This window comes from Cervus canadensis, chromosome 5 (genome assembly GCF_019320065.1).
Source record: "Cervus canadensis isolate Bull #8, Minnesota chromosome 5, ASM1932006v1, whole genome shotgun sequence".
Classification (NCBI taxonomy): domain Eukaryota; kingdom Metazoa; phylum Chordata; class Mammalia; order Artiodactyla; family Cervidae; genus Cervus; species Cervus canadensis.
The window spans coordinates 8,273,995-8,297,258 of NC_057390.1; the positions used below are offsets into that span (position 1 = coordinate 8,273,995).

Here is a 23,264-nt window from a genome sequence, read left to right on the forward strand (position 1 = left end):
TCCCTACCTGCCACAGAGCTCTTGGTTCTGTTCTGCTCTGTGATTCCAAGTTAAACCTTCAAGCCATTGTATAAATTTTGTCAATATTTCCCCACATGGAGAGAGAGAGAGAGAGTGGGGATTAGTAGATACAAATCTTTTAGGCTTCCCTGGTGGCTCAGTGGTAAAGAATCTGCCTGAAATGCAGGAGATGCAGGTTCAATCCCGGGTTTGGGAGAAAGAAATGGCAACCCACTCCAGTATTCTTGCCTGGGGAATCCCACGGACGGAGGAGCCTGGTGGGCCAGAGTCCATGAAAGCCTTAAGAGCTGGACACGATTGAGCACGCACACACAGTTGCAGGTATACGCTTTGAAATGCTAACCTTGCAAACTCAAACCTAACAAATAACAACCAAAAGGGGCTGATCTTCAAGAAGGGATAAGGAAAGGTAAAACTCATCCATTTGAATGGGGATCAGAGGAGGGAGCAACTCAGTGGGGTTTGTGGTGCCATGTCAGGTTCTATGGAGAAAGTAAGACTTGGGTTGAAAGAGTGAAGCTATTGATTCTGGATGCCCTCACAGCCTTACAGTTAGTAAATGAGCTATTAATAGGAAATTCTGCTAGTCCCTGACCCTCAGTTTTCCATGAGTGTCATCTTATCATATCTCCAATTTTATCTCCTCTAGAATCTAGCAGTGCTTGACACACAGTAGTCTTTTAACAAAGAACTTCTGTATGAATTCTTCTCTGCTTCTCTTCACTAAGACACCTGTGTAAGTCAAATATCACTTCATTACCGAATTAATTCCTTAGAGGGAAAGCATTAAAACTAGCAAGAAACTGAGAGTATAGACATTATTTTTGTAAAAAATCTAAAGTACAGTTGATTTGCAATGTTGTGTTAGTTTCAGGTGTACAACGAAGTGATTAGTTATACATACACACACTCACACACACACATGTATGTATATCAGTATACTTTTTGTATTCTTTTTTGTTGCAGGTTAATATAAGATATTAAATATAGTCCCCCATACCATATAGTAGATCCTGACAATAGGAAACAAAACCACAAGAATGACTTGATTAGGTTGGAATTTTATTTAAATAAAAGTTAATATTAAATTCTGAGTACTTAAGTAGTTTTGTTTGAATGTTCTGCCAGTTTTTTCAGTTATTTCCTTTTATTTTTTAGGGGAGAAGGCTACATCTCACCTTCACAGACAAGGATTCCAGACGCTGAATCCTCCAGAACTAAACAGGATGTCCTGAAGGTACTTAAATAACAAAGAAGAAAATAGGAGTCAGAGAAACCAGAGGTTTTGGGGAGCAAGTGTGACCTGATTTTGGTAGGGGGATTAGGAAGGATTGGGATAATTAGAAAGCAGTTTGGAAAGACTATCCAGCAAGAGGAGGTCTGCAAAGAAGCTTGTGGGAGGGAGTGAAGGCTGAGGCTGGGGGCAGGGAGTCCCACACGCGACTGCACAATTCGGTAATTTTCCTCGTGAACTCATGACACGATTTGTCACATGACTCCAGAATTCTGCTAGGTAATTCATCTTCATCTGCATTTCCCTGTGTGTCTGTTGAATAAATGAACAAATATATAAACGGTCATTGCCCACTTCAAATTAGTCATTGTAAGGTGGCCTGTATATACTTGATACACAATGTACAGTATATGTAAATAAATATTTGTATATAAATATTTTATTAAATATTATATTTATATTGTGTTATATTTATATCATCTATAATATAAATATTTATTTGTGTATAGCAACCCACTCCAGTACTCTTGCCTGGAAAATCCCATGGACAGAGAAGCCTGGTTGGCTACAGTCCATGGGGTCGCTAGGAGTCAGACACGACTGAGTGACTTCACTTTGACTTTTCACTTTCATGCATTGGAGAAGGAAATGGCAACCCACTCCAGTGTTCTTTCCTGGAGAATCCCAGGAATGGGGAAGCCTGGTGGGCTGCCGTCTATGGGGTCGCACAGAGTCAGACACGACTGAAGTGACTTAGCAGCAGCAGCAGCAGCATTTGTGTATACATATATATAAATTTATATATGCTACATATCAAATATAAAATATATATCAAATAAGTATCAATTTGGGCTTCCCTGGTGGCTCAGACGGTAAAGAATCTGCCTACAATGTGGGAGACCTGGGTTCAATCCCTGGCTTGGGAAGATCCCCTGTAGGAAGGCATGGCAATCCACTCCAGTATTCTTCTGGAGAATCCCCATGAGCAGAGAAGCCTGGTGGGCTACGGTCCATGGAGTCACAAAGAGTTTACACAACTGAGCGCCTAAGCACAATGTATCAATTCAGATGTAAGGTAATCTGTATATGTTTGATATATAATATAAAATATTTGTATATAATATATATTAAATGTATATCAAATATACATAAATTTAGTTACAGGATACATATATATTTGATACATGCATACATGTCAAAATAGATATATGTTCTAAATATACAACTGTTGCATTATGCATTCTAAAATCCTTCAGATATTCTCAGCCATAAGTCATGTCTTTCAGCTTTTGAGGGTAGATTGGAAATTTGTAAAATGTTCGAGCCATTCATAATCAAATGCAATAAAGAGCAGATAAGCTGGATAATCTATATTTAGATCATTAAAAGGCAACCCTAATAAAATGAGACAGGGGTCCTCGTGTGGTTTGAACATGACAGAATGTGTGACGTTAAAGATACTCCTCAGGGTGAGGGGCCAAGAAAGACCAGGAGGAGCTGCCTGGCCTCAGTTGTAAAATCTTGACCATAATGGTGACCCCTCCCATCTGACAGTTTCCTAATTATGGAGACTTCCCTTGTTTCGACTACTTTGCATTTAAAACTCACTTAATCAAAACAGCAAACACAAAATCTGGACCAGAAAAATATGTTCCAATTGAATTCTACTTAGAAGATACAATGGAGGGACTCTTTTAAATACCTACTTTTGGATGTACAAAATAAATCTGCAAGTTAAATAGTTGGGTTCCTCACCTACATATTAGATATTTTCAGCTGAAAGAACTTCCAATATAAAGTTTTCCATCCTCCCCTTACAGTTCGTACTATTTTAAGGTCTGTGGTAATTCATTCTTGTGTGGTTAAATGTCATTCTCATTGGAAGGTGTCTATGTTTTTAATTTCACCTTCTTTCCTGGACGTGGGACTAGAGTATAAAAAACAATGACTACTTTGTTCAAGTATTTTTTAAATTTATTTTTCAGCCATTTAAAAAATACAATATTTTTTGTTAATGTCTGTTTGAGACAGGCGGTTGCGTATGAGTCTGTTATTTTTCCATTTTTCTGTGAATTTGGAGTATTTGACAATTATAAATAAAATTATTAGATATAATGCGTTAAAATACATTTAAAACTCTTACAAAAGGAGCATGGACAACTTTTGCAAAAAGGAGAAAAAGGTACTAATGAATCTTTTCATCATGCCTGATACTTTAGGAAGTCAATTATGAGATCTATCCACAGAAAAAAAGATAAATATACAACCTATCTGTTATGTTGATTCACCTGGTCACAAAATTCTCAACCATTTATTTGCAGGTACAAATAAAACTAAATCTGGTTTATGTGAAGAATAAACAGAAAGGTTTTAATCCATATTTCTGGATTCTTTTCCCCCTTGAAGATCCACCTATGTAAATTAATGCTGCTTGAATAAAACAATATCCAAATTCACCAAATAATACAAACATCTCTTAGATATTAAGAAGCTGCATTCAGAGGGCAGTTGAACCTGTCTGGATCCTTTCATGAGAAAACTGATTTCCTTATTTACCCACGCCAATATTTTTTTGAGTCATTTGTCATTTACATAACACTGAGCAACCAGTACTGGGAATGTCCAAAACAACAAAAAAGCCTCTATAACAATTTTTGACACAGGGGACTTCATGGAGAAGCCCATATATTCATCAGCGGCAGATTCATGGCACTTTCTGTTTAGATGGCCATTTCCTTGTGGAGTCATGATGTTTTATTTGGCTAGTAACTACTTCAGGAACAGGAGAGCAGTTGTATTCATGAAGCCAACTATTGGAAGGAATTTCCTTGCTTATTTTTTTCCTCTGTGTGTGTGTGTTTGTGCTTGTACATGTGTGTGTTTTTCTTCAAGATCTTGGGTGCAAAAGCCACCTTATTTATTCTTGAGAAATTTGAAAACATGTCAGTTACCTAGCTTATGTTTATGATTCTTCTGTAGTCATTTCCCGCACATTGTTTTACTTTAAACTCAACAGATATATTTTAAACTGTTTGATTAACTGTTCTTACTGCATCAAATTTGTATTAATATTGCTATTTTTAGCCTAAGCCCTTTTTCAAAGACAAAAATGGAAGGTGGGGAAAAGGAAATCTAATCATCACTAACAACACAATTGTTTTAATGAAGTTTCATTTCCTAAGAAGCACTAGGTTATAGTCAATCTTAAGAGAGAACTGTGGTGTTGGAAAAGATTCTTGAGAGTCCCTTGGACTGCAAGGAGATCAAACCAGTCAATCCTAAAGGAAATCAATCCTGAATATTTATTGGAAAGACTAATGCTGAAGCTGAAGCTCCAATAATCTGGCCACCTGATGTGAAAAGCCGACTCACTGGAAAGGACCCTGATGCTGGGAAAAATTGAAGGCAGGAAGTGAAAGGGGATGACAGAGGATGAGATGGTTGGATGGCATCACCGACTTAATGGATGTGAATTTGAGCAAGCTCTGGGAGATGGTGACAGACAGGGAAGCTTGGCATGCTGCAGTCCATGGGGTCACAAAGAGTCAGACAGGACTGAGCAGCCGAACAACAACAACAAAGAACTATCTGTTTTCACATTTAGTATCCTTTTTTTGGTCACCTCAGCAATCATAATATGAAGTTGATGTTTTATTGATAGTCTGCCTTTAATAGGTCTATCTTGCAAACAAACATTAAATTCTGGCCTTTGAAATCACTTTTTCTGTTACTGACTTTTACACTCTTATCTCTGAAGCTGTATTTAATTAAATCTATAGAAGAGAAAATGATAGTAATAAAAGTGAACAATTTGCTTTTTTTTGATATTTGATTCATTTTTATCCTCTCTTTCAAGAGAGAGGCAATATTTGGAATAGTCAGGCATATAAAACCATCTCATGATTTGGGTCTCTTTTAAGTGCATGGACAGATTAGCATGATTTGATTTATTTTGACAAGGGATGGTAAAATTTTTTTTAAGAACAACAGTCTGCCGGGAGTGTTTTAAGAGTCTTCAGTGCTACCAGTAGAATAAACCATGTCAGGTATTTCTTGGGACTGAAAGATGACCTTCAATCCTTTTTCTCCTTGTTTATCCTGATGTTTTTGAATAATCCTTAAGATAATTGAGAAGTTATTAACATTGCTAAATACAGTACACAAGAGTCACATTCACATTGAAAAGCTGGTTTGAAAGAATCACAAGGTAAAAAGTGACCTTGGTTTTCTTTCAATCCAAGTCACAGAGCATTTAAACTCTGCCAGAATAGTTTAACCTCATTCCTGAAGACTCTAATGCTGGGAAAGTTTGAGGGCAGGAAGGGGTGACAGAGGATGAGATGGTTGCATGGCATCATTCGCTCAATGGACATGAGTTTGAGTAAACTCTGGAAGATAGTGAAGCACAGGGAAGCCTGGCGTGCTGCAGTCCATGAGGTCACAAAGAGTCAGACATGACTTAGCGACTGAACAACAACAACAAAAGATCGCTAGGAAATATAATTATTCAGTTTTCAAAAAAAAAAAACAAAAACCTACTTGAATGTGCCATACCTTTCCTCAAAGAGACAAGATGTCCAAATGAAACTTTAATTCATAAGTTGAATGTTGCTCTGCGACAATCTCATTTATAACATTCTGAGGTCTGTGTAGACAGCTGGATATGGCAGTTACACACCTGGCTTGCTGGGGTTCAGTTCTCTGAGTAAATACCCTTTTCATCACTAAGGTCAAAGTCATGCAGTATTTCCAGGTCTGATGTGTTATTCTCAGTTGTGTCTGACTCGTTGTTAGCCCTTGGACTGTAGCCCACCAGGCTCCTCTGTCCATGGGATTTCCCAGGCAAGAATACTGGAATGGGTTGCCATTTCCTCCTCCAGGGGATCTTCCCGACCCAGAGACCAAACCCACATCCCCTGTGTCTCCTGCATTGCAGGCAGTTTGTTTACCCACTGAGCCACCTGGGAAGCCCTTCCAGGACTGATAGACTTACGAACACTGGACAGTGGTAGGGAAATAGGCAGACAGATCATTCACAAGTTATCCACATGAATTACCAACACATAAAGGGTGCCATTCATTTGAAAACCCATTTTTTACTTTGAGATACAATCATATTATCATGGGCAGTGATGGGGCTCTTGCATTTTTCACAGGAAAAATTACAGACTGGGACCTCCCTGGTGGTCCAGTGGTTAAGTCTTCTTCTTCCAATGCAGGGAGTGCAGATTCAATGCCTGTCAGGGGACTAAGATCCCACATGTCTCGTGGCCAGAAAACCAAAACTAAACAAAACACTCAGAAGCATTATTGTGACAAATTCAATAAACTTTTAAAAAACCGTCCACTTCAAAAAAATAAAATATAAAAATTTTAAAAAGAAAAAGCAAAGATTGAAAGTTGAGGCAAATGATGACATAACATTGAGTCCAATATTTTAAAACCTGTATTGTACCTGTCAAATTAGTTGACATGGTCACTAAATACAATTTCCTATAGGAAGTGATTATGAATTCGGATACCAAAAATCCATACTGATTCTTAAGAATCATTCAAGGTTTGTACTGTCCCTTCTCAAAAATATTAGAAGTACTTTGTATCTTGCATATTGCATGTGCGCTTATTTGTATTTGACTCTTTGTGATCCCATGGACTGTAGCTGGCCAGGCTCTTCTGTCCAAGGGATTTTCCAGGCAAGAATATTGGAGTGGGTTGCCATTTCCTTCTCCAGGAAAAGTACTTTAGTAATAATTAAAGCTATGTAGCAAGTAACCATATGAGAAGTCCAGTTCAGTTCAGTCTGTCAGTCATGTCTGACTCTTTGCGACCCCATGGAACGCAGCACGCCAGGCATCCCTGTCCATCACCAACTCCTGGAGTTTACCTAAACTCATGTCCATTGAGTCAGTGATGCCATCCAACCATCTCATCCTCTGTCATCCCCTTCTCCTCCTGCCTTCAATCTTTCCCAGCATCAGGGTCTCCTCGAATGAGTCAGCTCTTCGCATCAGGTGGCCAAAGCATTGGAGTTTCAGCTTCAACATCAGTCCTTCCAATGAACACTCAGGACCAATCTCCTTTAGGATGGACTGGTTGGATCTCCTTGCTGTCCAAGGGACTCTCAAGAGTCTTCTCCAACACCACAGTTCAAAAGCATCAATTGATTGGCGCTCAGCTTTCTTTATAGTCCAATTCTCACATCCATACATGACCACTGGAGAAACCATAGCCTTGACTAGATGGACCTATGTTAGCAAAGTAATGTCTCTGCTTTTTAATATGCTGTCTAGGTTGCTCATAGCTTTCCTTCCAAGGAGTAAGTGTCTTCTAATTTCATGGCTGCAGTCACCATCTGCAGTGATTTTGGAGCCCAAAAAATGTCAGCCACTGTTTCCCCATCTATTTGCCATGAAGTGATTGGACCAGATGCCATGATCTTAGTTTTCTGAATGTTGAGCTTTAAGCCAACTTTTCACTCTCCTCTTTCACTTTCATCAAGAGGACGAAAAGTTACTCAATATCATATGTTATTAGAGAGTTACAGATTAAAACACTAATGAGATACCATTATATTCATCACAGTGGCTAAAATCTACTGACAGCTTGAAATACTCACAGAATTGAAGCAATGGGAACTCTCATTCATCATGGTGGGAATTCAAAATGGTAAGAAGCCCCTTTGGAAGACAGTTTGGCTGTTTCTTATGAAAATAACCATGTGTTTACCATGTAATCCAGGAATGTGCTCATTGAAATCCACCCAAGGGAACTGAAAACTGTGCACATGGAAACCTGCACACATATCTATAGCAGCTTTATTTATAAAGAAGCAACCAAGATGTCCTTCAGGAGGTGAATGGATAAATGAATACCCATACCATGGGATATTAATTAGTGCTAAAAAGAAATGAGCTATGAAGTCGCAAAAAGAAATGGAAGAACCACAGAAGCCAGTCTAAAAACCCTACATCCTGTATGATTCCAACTGCGTGACATTCTAGAAAAGGTGAAAGTATGGAAATAGTAAATAGATCAGTGGTAGCCAAGGGGAGAGGGGGAGGGAGTGATGAATGGGGGGCACAGTGAAACTATTTTAAGGCAATGAAACTGTTTTGTATGATACTATAATGGTGGCCACATGTCATTACACATTTATCAAAACCTGTAGATCAGTATAACACAAAAAATAAGCCCTAATGCAATCTACAGATTTTAACTAGTAATAAATAGTGTATTAATACTGGCTCATCAATTGTAACAACTGTGTCACACCAATGCAAAATGATAATAATGGATGCTGAGGTAAGATAGAAGGTTATAGGAACTCTGTACCTTCTGCTCATTTTTCCTGTAATCATGGAACTGCTCTGAAATAATGAAGCTTATTCATTAAAACTGGTAAAGTACATATTGAAGAAAATGAAAAAATATTGCAAAAATCTTATCTTTGAACCAGTTATTTACAAGACAAAAATCGTCTAATGCATTTTTATATTGTGTCCGCATTTTTCTTAGTGGAGTTGAGTTGAAGGATTTTCTGAACAGGCACTCAGGGGGCACAGTGGTAAAGAATCTACCCAGCAATGCAAGAGAAACAAGAGATGCAGTTTCAATCCCTGGGTTGGGAAGATCCCCGGAGTAGGAAATGGCAACCCACTCCATATTCTTGCCTGGAGAATCCCATGGACAGAGGAATCTGGTGGGCCACAGGCTACAGGGTTGCAAAGAGTCAGACACGACTGAGCAACTAAGTACGCACAGCACAACATCCTTCACAAATAGAGTCGACTGAAAAGAATGACTCGGTGTCTCCTTAATGATAGATTTCTGGAAAGATTGGCCAATCCAGCTTCTCAAGAGATTCAGTCTTCCCCATGAACTGCGTTATTTCTTGGCCAACAAAAATAATTAATTCTACATTACTAAAGCTTCACGTTTCAGTGGTGAACATTCCAATCTAAGGTGGTGAAGAAATTACTAAATAAGTAATAGTGTTAGGATGCATAAGTTCATTACTCATTTTTAAAATATAAGTTCTACCCATTAAACGTTCTTTATACAAATAAAGGAAGATGGAAAATTATATAAAACTTGAGAAATGCGGGTTCCTTCCACCTTGATAACTGCACAGACTATCCAGAGATTATATGCATTGGGGAACATTGATAATTTTAATCCATTGAGGTCTGACCTTCCAACGAGGGGCAAAAACAAACCATTAGAAACTTTGAGCTGTGTTATAAGCATTTTTGTGTCAAATGTTTTCACATACCTATTGAAAACATTTCAGAGCAATAATTTTCTGGGCATGGCAGTTGCTGAAGTAACAGGAAGTCATCTGATTTTCTATAATCACCAGAAAAATTCAAAGATTTCTGGCAAAAGATTGCAACTAATTCTGATTAAAGGAGTTAATCAAAGAGTAAATTTTAGAAAACACCGAGAGTACAGGGGTTCACTGTGAGCATTCATTTGCCTATTTCATTGTTTTATTCATTTCACAAATATGTACTGAAAATGTTCCTCACTCAGTCATGTCCAACTCTTTGAGACCCTATGGACTGTAACCCACCAGGCTCCTCTGTCCATGGGATTTCCCAGTCAAGAATACTGGAGTGGGTAAGCCATTCCCTTCCCAGGGGATCTTACTGACCCAAGCATTGAACCTGTGTCTCCTAATTGAAGGCAGATTCTTTACCATCTGAGCTACCAGGGAAGCCTAGTAGTAGGTACCAGGTACTGTTCTAGAAAATTGCTAGACATTTGTGAAGAAATACGAATCTGCATTTTTTATCTTGATTCTAGTTTCTGAAGTTTTGTGCTAGAGTAGTTTAGGGTGGAATTAAACCCAGTATATATACTTTAGCCACCTGATTCAAAGACCCAACTCATTGGAAAAGACCTGGCTGCTTGGAAAGATTGAAAGCAAAAGGAGAAGGGGGCAGTAGAGGATGAGACGGTTAGAAATCATCACTGATTCAATGGGTATGCATTTGAGTGAACTCCTGGGGATAATGGTGGACAGGGGAGCCTGGCAAGCTGCAGTCCATGGGGTTGCAAAGAGTCAGACACGACTGAGCAACTGAACAGCAAATATATATATATATACACATATATAGGTATATATATACCTATAGATGTATTTAGACTTGATAAACAAGATCTAATTTTTTAAGATATCCCTGCCTTTTGAGAAAATCCAACATAGAGTCTTCTGTGAAAGTCTAAGAACAAAAGGAAGGAAAAAGGAAGTAAAAATTTTTAAAAAGAGAAAGACTAAATCAGGATTCAATCAACTCAAGGAATTATGAATGTGTGAGAAACTTTATTTTTAAATATTTGTAACACTGGAAATGCATTCATCTAGGGAAGGCCTAGTCTATGTTAGGCATTGTACTAGGTCTCAAGAATAAAATAGTGAGCAAAAGATACATAGTCTCAACCCCTGAGGGGCTGGCAGTCTAAATGGAAGCAGGAGCTCATCACATGAAAACACCCATCTATCATTAGGAATTGCAAAGCATGTTATTAAAGATGTCAAGGGGGCCGCTCAGGAAAGACTTTCCGGCAGAAATGACATTTGGACTCAATGCAGGAGACCTGGGTTGGATCTCTGGGTCAGGAAGCTCTCCTGGAGAAGGGAACGACAACCCACTCCAGTATTCTTGTCTGAAGAATCCCGTGCTTCATGAGGAGCCTGGCAGGCTAAAGTCCAGGGGGTTACAGAGGGTTGGACACCACTGAGCAACTAAAACTCACTTTCTCAGAAGGAGAGAAGTTGACACATTTTTAAAAGGCTTTCTGTTTCCATATTTTTGGTTGTACTGGATCTTCATTGCTGCAAGCAGGGGCTACTCTCTAGTTGTGGTGCACTAACTTCTTATTGCAATGGCTTTTCTTGTTGGACTTCCCTGGTGGTCCAGTGGTGAGGAGTCCCTCTGCCAGTGCAGGGGACATGGGTTCACTCCCTGGTCCGGGAAGATTCCACATGCCACAGGGCTGCATGCACCACTAACTAAGCCCATGCACCACAACCACCAAGCCCCAGCTTAGAGCCCAGGCTCCACAACAAGAAGAATTAAATGTTACAACATTTTAATCAAAAGGAACCCTGACATAAAGTAACATATATTCCAGCAGAAGTGTAACTGGAGGGAATCCCCTGGATGCTCTGATGGTTAGGACTCTGAACTCTCACTGCCAAGGGCTGGGTTCAATCCCAGGTTGGGGAACTAAGATCCCACAATATACATGATGTGGCCCAAAGGAAAAAAAAAAAGTGAAAAAAAGTGCAATTGGAGTGCTAAAGTGAATGAGAGGAATGGGTGCAAAAAGTAAAGCCTGTATTCAGAATACATCTTGAAAATGATGATATTTAATAGCTGTGTAGCATGGACATGTATGAATAAGCTGTCTTCTACACAAGATTTCATTTTTTATTTTCCTATTACCTGGAAAATAATGAACATTTCTGTTGACCTTTCGCCCATGGATTTGGCATTTACCTTGCTATTGCGAAGTCGCTTCAGTCGTGTCCAACTCTTTGAAGCTTTATGGACTGTAACCCGCCAGTCTCCTCCGTCAGTAGGATTTTCCAGGCAAGAATATTGGAGTGGGTTGCCATTTCCTTCTCCAGGGAATCTTTCTGACCCAGGGATAGAATTGAGGTCTCTTACGTCTGTATTCTCAGTCACTTCAATCATGTCCAACTGTGTGAGCCTATGGATTGTAGCCTGCCAGGTCCCTCTGTCCGTGGGATTCTCAAAGGCAAGAATACTGGAGTGGGTTGGCATGCCCTCCTCCCGGGGATCTTCCCAGCCCAGGGGTTGAACCCGCGGCATCTCCTGAGGCTTCTGCATTGCAGGCGGATTCCTTACCACTGAGCCAACTGGGAAGCCCTGTGCGTTGGCAGGCATGTTCTTTACCACCAGGGCCACCTGGGGCTTGTTCCTTGGTGATATCTAATTTTCTCACAAGAGGCTCACAATTCTAGATTGATAGCAAAGAAATGTTGGTTGTCAGAACAAGCCATCTTATCAAGGCATCTGCTTGCTGTTTGGGTGACAGTAGCAGAATTGTCACTTTATTGATACTTAACAATTGAAATTTTAGTTCCAAAAAAGGTACAATGTGCACACAACAATCTTTTGGATACATATACTTGCACATAAAGAAAAATGGGAGATTACAGCTTGAGAAAGGGGCTGATCATTCCGGGTGGTTTTTGCTAGCATAAGGAAACTGATTCTGTCCCTATGGTGCCCTTCAAAGAGTTGGAGCAGAGAGCAGAATAGGAAATGAAGTGAGTTCAGTGACCCTCGCTGGCCTGAGCCACAGGAGCCAGTAAACACAGGATTTCCACTCTATTCATAGCCTGCTTTGTAGTGGCCTTTTGCTATCTTTGTACAAGCGAGACTTTCCCCCTAAAAAAATAATAAATATATTGATATGGACACATGCAATGGCTTTCTTGTATACCACCACGTTATTTTGAATTATTGCCACAAGGATTGAGGAGCAGTGTACAGTTTTAAAAACAAATTTGAAGTAGAGTGCAGACAAGTCATGTGATTTGGAGGAGGGGGGAGGTTATTAGTAATAAAACTGCACTTTCTTCACCTAGCTCTCCTTGAAGAATGATATAAAATGCAGCTTTCACCCAAGCCTATAATTTTCAGTGTAATGGAGCTGCTCCTTTGTCACATATCAGAAACAGTGCTCAAGGAAAGAGATTATGAGCGCAGCCATATCATGATGTCGTACAAGAGAGGCTAGCCCTTGTCACCTGGATTGGTTTTCATATCAGCCTGGAAACTTCTTTACCAATACTGATAAAAGGTTTAAATGACATTTGTGTCCTTCCCTAAAATGATATGTGTATGAACATATTATACACTGGACTATAAGCGTAGAAAATCACATCTAAGTACCAAAGTGCCAGTGATCAAGCATCATATCCTTGTAAAGATTGTTTTGCTTTGTTTTTCTATAACCAGAGATTTCTAGATCTTCAAAAAGAACTCCCAGGTTTTGGAGCTATTCCTCCTTAGGCAGAAATACATGCGTAGTTTTATTCAGTTTTACTAGTATTAGACATGAGATTGACTTTCAAAAACTTTCCTTAGAGATGAAGAAAGAGCTCAAATTAAATTAATACATGGAGATTAAAGAAAAAGGCTGAAGACCCAGCCATTACAAAACATTTGAGTAAATGAGCATGCAGTGTTCTGACTTTTTAAAAATTTTTACATTTTTAATTTCATCTTCAAAAATGTAGTTCAAAGACTCAAGACTTAGCGCCAAGAAAATACTACAAATAGAGCCTAGGATTCCTGATTTTGGCCATGACAGAGTAGCAAATATTGAAATAACCTCTCTTTATAAGCAACCCTAACACTGGACAAAGTTTTTAAAACAACCATTTTCAGAATTGATGCTTTCAAACCGTGGTGCTGGAGAAGACTCTTGAGAGTCCCTTGGACTGTGAGATCAAACCAGTCAGTCAATCCTAAAGGAAATCAACCCTGAATATTTTTTGGAAGAATTGATGCTGAAAATGAAGCTCCAGTACTTTGGGCACCTTATGTGAAGAGCCAACTTATTGGAAAAGACCCTGGTGCTGGGAAAGATTGAAGGCAGGAGGAGAAGGGGGCAGCAGAGGATGGCATCACCAACTCAATGGACAGGAATTTGAACAAACCCCAGAAGACAGTGAAGAACAGAAGAGCCTGGCTTGCTGAAGTTCATGGGGTCTCAAAGAGTTGGACCTGACTTAGTGACTAAACAGCAAAATGACAGCTTCTTACAAAATAAGATGTATTTTTATCATACAGTCCAACAGTAACACTCTTTGATACTTACCCAAATGAAGATAGAGCTAAACCATGCCTGGATTCTTGACACCTGGAAATTGTGAGATAATAAATGAGTGTTTTTAAAGCCACTGCATTTGTGGAAACTTACTGTACTGTGAGAGAAAAACTAATAGAAAGTCAGACCTAAAGATTACTGAAAGCTGCTATTTATATAAAGTTCTGGATCAGGCAACATGGATTATGGGGGAAGGTTAAGAACACTGGATGCCTCTGCTAGGGAAATGAATTGACTGAGAAGAGGCCTGAGGGAACTTTTCAGGGTGATGGAGATATTGAAACAATACACTTAAGATCTGTGTGTTTCACAGTCTGTAAATACATCTCAAAAGTCAGACTTGTGTTTCTATGCACCTCACTTCAACAATGCCCCTGCTCTCTGGTATTCCTCAATGCAGGCTCATCTGAAGCCCTCCAGCCTACCTCACCCAAATCATTTCTAGTCATTCACGTGAGTACAGGTTGGCGGGTTTACCAAATCAATTTTCACATCAAGATTATTTTTAATCTAAGACAAAATGTAGGTAGTGAGCTGTCTCTTGAGACATCTGGAAATTTATGTTTTACAAACCATGTAAGGGACGTCCCTAGTGGTGCAGCAGATAAGACTCTGAGCTCCCAATGCAGGGGGCCCAGGTTTGATCCCTGGTCAGGGAACTAGATCCCACATGCCACAACTAAGACTCAGCACAGCCAAATAAATAAATATTAAAAAATAAAAACCACACAACAGATGAGCTGTGTGACCCCAAAACATATTTTACAATCTTACACCAAAGTCAGTAAACTGTGGCCATGAAGATGAAAGTGACCTGTTTATAGCGATGTCATGTACATGTGATAAATAAATATCACGTGGGATAGTATATTGTGGAACACATTTTCCTGTAAGATGACTACTTCAAATATTGGTTTAAAATAAGCATCTGAAATGTTTAGGATCCCTCTAGCCTTTGCATGTTGTGAACTTCTAGAGAGGATTATGGCTGGCAGGAATAAAATCCTCTCTTATAACCCTATTGTCATTGTTGTTGTTCAGTTGCTAAGTCATGTCTGACTCTTCTACTCTCATGGACTATAGCCCTCCAGGCTCCTCTCACCGTGGAATTTCTCAGGCGAGAATGGGAGTGGGTTGCCATTTCCTCCTCCAGGGTATCTTCCAACCCCAAGGATGGAACCCGCGTCTCCTGTGTCTCCTGTACGGCAGGTGGATTCCTTACTGCTGGGCCACCTTGGGAAGCCCCTATCAATTATCATCATAATTATTATTCTTAATTATATAATTATTAATTTTATATAAAAATTATATAAAAATATAATTATATAATTAATAATTATTAATTATTCTGCCTCCCACACTTCCTAATGGTGTGAATTGGACAAGTTATCTAGTCTTTAGAGACACACCTTCCATCCCTAAGACAGGTATAACAATAGTACACATTTCAGTGTTGTCTTGAAAATTAAATTAAATGAGATAAAAATATAGGCACAGTAGGGTCCATAGCAGGCACTTTGTAATAAGAGTTCTTTTCTTTCTTCTGTCTCTTCCTCTCCTCCCCACCTCTACACCATTTCTGTACTCATATGTAAATGTTAAAAATTATCAATTATTTGGATTCAAATTTGATGTACATTTCATTCTTAACTATTAAATGAAATGCTAGGGAAAAAAAAAAGAACACTCTTTTCTTGGGGGTCCAGTAACTAATTTCTAAAAGTTAATCCTTTACATAAATGAGGAGGATTTCTCTTTTTCTCTGTTGAGAAGTCTTATTTATTTTTTGACGTTATAGATGATATTGACATATGGCAGGACTTTGCTATAGGAGTTTGGCCTGTGGAAAGTCACATTAAATTCCTTGACACAGAATTCTTATGTATAGGATCTATTATTTTGATAAGGACAAGTCTCATATCGGACAACATAATACTCAAGAAGGAATCCTGAAAGTAAATGCTTCGGAAGGGAATCAATGCAGCTGTAATTCTGCAGAATAGCTGGTCAGAGTAGGAGTTCTTGAAAACAATGGGGTTATTTAAATTCCACCTTGAAAACTGAGTGACAGTTTGCCTTGGGAACTATTGTGTTTCAAATTCTGTCTCAGGACAGGCCCTGCCTTCCCACAGGCCACTGAAAAGCCTTTTATTTTGTCATCCTCTTCTAAAAGCTCATTCAAAACCTTCCCAACAAACCAGGATTTTCTGCCATCAAAAACAAAAGCTATTTTTTTTTAAGAAAAGAAAATATTACCTCCTTCAAATTAAGCTTCATGACACTGAGAATTCTAATAAATTCTTGGCAGATTTCAGAGACTACACAATTTGAAAACTTAAAAAATTTATCTTGTATCTAATGGTTTTCATTTCCTTTTCTTTGCCTTTTGTACTGTCCAGTTATTCTACAGAAAAACTAGATAATACTGTAAGGGTAAGCACAGCTGTTTAATAAAATCAAGCACCTCAGAGCGAAACTTGACGGAGAATCTATGTTTAAGAGCCACCCACTTAAATTGAATTTTCTAAATAATCATAAAATTTTTAGAATAATTACATTTTGGAAGGTACTCTCAGAAATTACCTCCCTAACAAACCTCTAATTGTTTAGAAAGAGTATTGTATAGTATATAAACGTAAATACACATACACACAAAGTCTGTAAGGCGCTACTTACTATTTTCATTAAAAACTGTTTCCATATTCAAGAGGTACAACTTCTGAGAACCAGGACCAGCTCTAAAATTAACATTAAGAACTTAAGAGTGATTGTATTTTGCAAATCAACCCAAAAATACTCTTTCCCAAAGTCACCTCCAAGAAGAAATGTGAAGCACACAGACCTTCAACAAGATTCTGGTTTACTGCCCAGACTGGAGGAGGAGCCTCCTCCACACACACACAGTGAAAATACAAAAATAAGGACCAATTTGCTGAAAAGAAAATGCTTATTTAAAGAAAGTAAACTAAAATAGGTATAAGTGACTATTTCTTGAACAGTTCCTAAAACAACATCTCAATTAGGAATTTTTAATTAAAGGCATTGTTATTTTAAAAATATTCCGGCTTACTTCACTCTGTAAGCCAGAAAGATAAAGAACATTACAGCATACTAACACATATATATGGAATTTAGAAAGATGGTAACGATAACCCTATATGCAAAACAGAAGAAGAGACACAGAAATACAGAACAGACTTTTGAACTTTGTGGGAGAATGTGAGGGTGGGATGTTTCAAAAGAACAGCATGTATACTATCTATGGTGAAACAGATCACCAGCCCAGGTGGGATGCATGAGACAAGTGCTGGGCCTGGTGTGCACTGGGAAGACCCAGAGGAATCGGGTGGAGAGGGAGATGGGAGGGGGGATCGGGATGGGGAATAAGTGTAAATCTATGGCTGATTCATATCAATGTGTGACAAAACCCACTGAAATGTTGTGAAGTAATTAGCCTCCAACTAATAAAAAAATTTAAAAAATAAAAAAAAAAATAAATAAAAATATTCTGCCTTCTATGCTTTTATTTTGAAGTATAAATAAGTATACTTAAAGAATAGTTGATTTATTGAAGTATAATTGATTTATATTATATTAGTTTCAAGTGTACAGCATAGAGATTCAGAATTTTGATAGATTATACCACATTAAATATTATTATGAAATAATGGCTGAAATCCCCAGAGCTGAATAGTACATCCTTGTTGCTTATGCAGTTTATACATAATTTGTATCTCGTAATCTATTAACCACTGTCTTACCCCTCCCCCCTGCTCTCCTGCCATGGGTAACCACTAGTTTGCTTTCTATATATGTAGAAGTCTGTTTCTGTTTTGCTATACACATTCATTTATCTTATTTTCAGTTTAGTTCAATCACTCAGTCGTGTATGACTTTTTGCGACCCATAGACTTCAGCACACCAGGCTACTCCATCCATCACCAACTCCCGGAACATATTCAAACTCATGTCCATCGAGTTGGTGATGCAATCCAACCATCTCATCCTCTGTCACCCCCTTCTCCTCCCACCTTCAATCTTTCCCAGCATCAGGGTCTTTTCCAGTGAGTCAGCTCTTCGAATCAAGTGGCCAAAGTATTGGAGTTTCAGCTTCAGCATCAGTCCTTCCAATGACTATTCAGGACTGATTTCCTTTAGGATGGATTGGTTGGATCTCCTTGCAGTCCAAGGGACTCTCAAGAGTATCTCCAAAAAAAAAAAAGAATCTCTCCAACACCACAGTTCAGAAGCATCAATTCTTCAGTGTTCAGCTTTCTTTATAGTCCAACTCTCACATCCATATGTGACTATTGGAAAAACCATAGCTTTGACTAGATGGACCTTTGCTGGCAAAGTAATGTCTCTGCTTTTTAATATGCTGTTTAGGTTGATCATGGGGATCTCAAGGCAAGAATACTGAAGTGGTTTGCCATTTCCTTCTCCAGTGCATTTTGTCAGACCTCTCCACCATGACCCATCCGGGGTGGCCCTACACGGCACGGCTTAGTTTCATTGAGTTAGACAAGGCTGTGGTCCATGTGATTAGATTGGTTAGTTTTCTGTGATTGTGGTTTCAGTCAGTCTGCCCTCTAATGCCCTCTCTCAGCACCTACCATCTTACTGTGGTTTCTCTTACCTTGGACGTAGGGTATCTATTCATGGCTGCTCCAGCAAAGGGCAGCCGCTGATCCTTGGACGTAGGGTATCTCCTCACCGCTGCTAGCCACTCCAGCACTGCAAAAAGCAAAGTAGAAAGGGAAAGATATACCCATTTGAATGCAGAGTTCCAAGGAATAGCAAGGAGAGATAAGAAAGCCTTCCTCAGCAATCAGTGCAAAGAAATAGAGGAAAACAATAGAATGGGAAAGGCTAGAGATCTCTTCAAGAAAATTAGAAATATGAAGGGAACATTTCATGCATACATGGGCACAATAAAGGACAGAAATGGTAGGGACCAAACAGAAGCAGAAGATATTAAGAAGAGGTGGCAAGAATATACAGAAGAACTGTACAAAAAAGATCTTCATGACCCAGATAATCACGATGGTGTGATCACTCACCTAGAGCCAGACATCCTGGAAAGTGAAGTCAAGTGGGCCTTAGGAAGTATCACTATGAACAAAGCTAAGGGAGGTGATGAAATTCCAGTTGAGCTATTTCAAATCCTAAAAGATGATGCTGTGAAAGTGCTACACTCAATATGTCAGCAAATTTGGAAATCTCAGCAGTGCCCATAGGACAGGAAAAGGTCAGTTTTCATTCCAATCCCAAAGAAAGGCAATCCGAAAGAATGCTCAAGCTACCACAAAATTGCACTCGTCTCACACACTAGTAAAGTAATGCTCAAAATTCTGCAAGCCAGGCTTCAGCAATACGTGAACCATGAACTTCCAGATGTTCAAGCTATTTTTAGAAAAGGTAGAGGAACCAGAGATCAAATTGCCAACATCCACTGGGTCATTGAAAAAGCAAGAGAGTTCCAGAGAAATGTCTATTTCTGCTTTATTGACTACGCCAAAGCCTTTGATTGTGTGGATCACAATAAACTGTGGAAAATTCTGAAAGAGATGAGAATACCAGACCAACTGACTTGCCTCTGGAGAAACCTGTATGCAGGTTAGGAAGCAAAAGTTAGAACTTGACATGGAACAACAGACTGGTTCCAAATAGGGAAAGGAGTAGGTCAAGGCTGTATATTGTCACCCTGCTTATTTAATTTATATGCAGAGTACATCATGAGAAACACTGGGCTGGAGGAAGCACAAGCTGGAATCAAGATTACTGGGAGAAATATCAATAACCTCAGATATGCAGATGACACCACCCTTATGGCAGAAAGTGAAGAAGAACTAAAGAGCCTCTTGATGAGAGTGAAAAAGTTGGCTTAAAGCTCAACATTCAGAAAACTAAGATCATGGTATCTGGTCCCATCACTTCATGGCAAATAGATGGGGAAACAGTGGAAACAGTGGCTGACTTTATATTTTGGGCCTCCAAAATCACTGAAGATGGTGACTGCAGCCATGAAATTAAAAGATGCTTACTCCTTGGTAGGAAAGTTATGACCAACCTAGATAGCGTATTAAAAAGCAGAGACATTACTTTGCCAACAAAGGTCCCTCTGGTCAAGGCTATGGTTTTTCCACTGGTCATGTATGGATGTGAGAGTTGGACTATAAAGAAAGCTGAGCACCGAAGAATTGATGCTTTTGAACTGTGGTGTTGGAGAAGACTCTTGACAGTCCCTTGGACAGCAAGGAGATCCAACCAGTCCATCCTAAAGGAGATCAGTCCTGGGTGTTCATTAGAAGGACTGATGCTGAAGCTGAAACTCCAACACTTCGGCCACCTGATGGGATGAGCTGACTCATTTGAAAAGGCCCTGATGCTGGAAAAGATTGAGGGCAGGAGAAGAAGGGGACAACAGAGGATAAAATGGTTGGATGGCATCACTGACTCAATGGACATGGGTTTGGGTAGACTCCGGCAGTTGGTGATGGACAGGGAGGCCTGGCGTGCTGCGGTTCATGGGGTCGCAAAGAGTCAGACACGACTGAGAGACTGAACTGAACTGAACTTCTTGGGGATGGTCTTGATCACTGCCTTCTGTACAGTGTCACGAACCTCCATCCATAGTTCTTCAGGCACTCTGTCTATCAAATCTAATCCCTTGAATCTATTTTTTACTTCCACTGTATAATAGATAGGGATTTGATTTAGGTCATACCTGGATGGTCCAGTGGTTTTCCCTACTTTCTTCAATTTAAGTCTGAATTTGGCAATAAGGAATTCATGATTTGAGTCACAGTCAGCTCCTGGTCTTTTTTTGCTGACTGTATAGAGCTTCTCCATCTCTGGCTGAAAAGAATATAATCAATCTGATTTCAATATTGACCATCTGGTGATGTCCATGTGTAGAGTCTTCTCTTGCGTTGTTGGAAGCAGATGTTTGCTATGACTAGTGTGTTCTCTTGGCAAAACTGTGTTAGCCTTTGACCTGCTTTTTTTTTTTTTTTTTGTACTCCAAGGCCAAATTTGCCTGTTACTCCAGATATCTCTTGACTTCCTACTTTTGCATTCCAGTCCCCTATAATGAAAAGGACATCTATTTTGGGTGTTAGTTCTAGAAGGTCTTGTAGGACTTCATAGAGTGGTTCAACTTCAGCTTCTTCAACATTACTGGTCAGGGCATAGACTTGGATTACTGTGATATTGAATAGTTTGCCTTGGAAACGAACAGAGATCATTATGTTGTTTTTGAGATTGCATCCAAGTACTGCATTTTGGACTCTTTTGTTGACTATGATGGCTACTCCATTTCTTAATTTTAGATTCCACATATAAATGATATCAGACAGTATTTGTTTTTCTCCATTTGACTTATTTCACTAAGCATAATATTCTCTAGGCCTACCCATGTTGCTACAAATGGTAGAATTTTGTTCTTTTTATGGCTGAATAATATTCCAGTATATGTATATAATATTATACATGTAGTATACATACATATATATATTCACTATGTATATAGCCCATCTTCTTTATATATTCCTCTGCTGATGGACACACTTGGGTTATAGGGCCTTCCCTGGTTGCTCAACGTAAAGAATTCACCTGCAACACAAGACATAGAGAAGATGCAGTTTCACTTCCTAAGTTGAGAAGATCCCCTGGAGTAGCAAATGGCAACCCACTTCATTATTCTTGCTTGGAAAACTCCATGAACAGAGAAACCTGGAATGCCACAGTCTGTGGGGCTGGATCTGAAAGAGTCAGACACAGCTGAGTGACTGAGCGTGCATGCACACATGCCATGTACTGGCTACTATAAATAGTGCCACTGTAAACATTAGAGTCCATCTATCTTTCTTTCCAAATTAGCACTTTCTTTTATCCCGGTGTACACTCAGGACTCAAAATGCTGGATTATATGGTAGCTCTCTTTTTAATTTTTTGAGGATCCCCCTTACTGTTTTCCATAGTAACTGCACAAATTTACCTTCCTACCAACAGTGTACAAGTGTTCTCTTTCACCACATCCTTGCCAATATTTATTTGTAGACTTTTTGGTGATAGCTTTTCTGACAAGTGTGAGGTGATATCTCATTGGTATTTAAAGGCATTGCTATGAAGTCCTGGGGGCTTCCTCTGGTGGTTCAGATGGTAAAGAATCCACCTGCAATGCAGGATACCAGGGTTCAATCCCTATGTTGGGAAAATCCTCTGGAGAGAGGCATGGCTACTCACTCCAGTATTCTTGCCTGGAAAATCCCATGGACAGAGAAGCCTGGCAGGCTACAGTCCATGGGGTAGCAAAGAGTAGGACACGACTGAACGTCTAAGCATGCATGCATGTATGAAGTCTGAACAAGACAAGATTATCCACTGTTACCAGTACTCTTTAACAAAACTGTGAAAGAGTTATTTAAAAGTAGAAATTAAAGGCAAAAAAACCTGTAAAAGAGAGGTAGTTATCTCTATTCACAGATTATATGATTGCCTATTATAAAAATCAAAAGAATGAAATGGAAACCCATTAGAAAAAAATAAGAGAATAATTACAGTAGTATGTAAAATGCAGATACTGAAATAGATATCATATCTATAAAATATTAATTAGAAGATGTAACAGGAGGAAAATCACTTAATAACACAAAAGAATAAAATATCTAAGCCTATACTTTAAAATACTTGTAGAAAATTTTAATGAAGAAAATCCTAAAGTATTTCTGAAAGGCAGAAATGTGGACTTGAAAGCGTACAAAAATATGGCATAGGAAAACACACCCTAAAGATCTCAGTTTTGCTGGGTTAATATAAATGTGTTGCAATTTCCAATAAAAATAGTAGCTTTTTTTTCTTCTTTAGTTGCAGAAGTAGATTATAACATTTATATGGGAAAATAAAACAACAAGAATAGACACAAAAATCCTATAAAAGAAGAATAGTAACTTGTCATTGGTCAATGAATAGGTGGTTAGAGCAATAAAATGATTACTTAAAAGTGCTAACCTGTATTACTTAAAAATACTAATACTGTGAAGTAGAGTGTATATTACAGGAGCTAGCAAAGAATAGCAGATTTCTCTGAATATATCATATTATACCGTTTGCCTGTGAACACATGTCAGGTGACTAT

The 23,264-nt window shown here is 38.9% G+C and overlaps 1 long non-coding RNA gene across 1 annotated transcript; it reads right to left on the reverse strand.

The window, feature by feature from the left end:
- Window positions 1–1,098: 1,098 nt before the first annotated feature.
- LOC122442583 lies at window positions 1,099–16,929 on the reverse strand. The gene is made up of 3 exons (XR_006269663.1): window positions 16,802–16,929; window positions 14,117–14,158; window positions 1,099–1,567 (listed from the first exon to the last, which is right to left on the reverse strand). It is a non-coding gene; the product is annotated as an uncharacterized LOC122442583 (long non-coding RNA).
- Window positions 16,930–23,264: the final 6,335 nt, after the last annotated feature.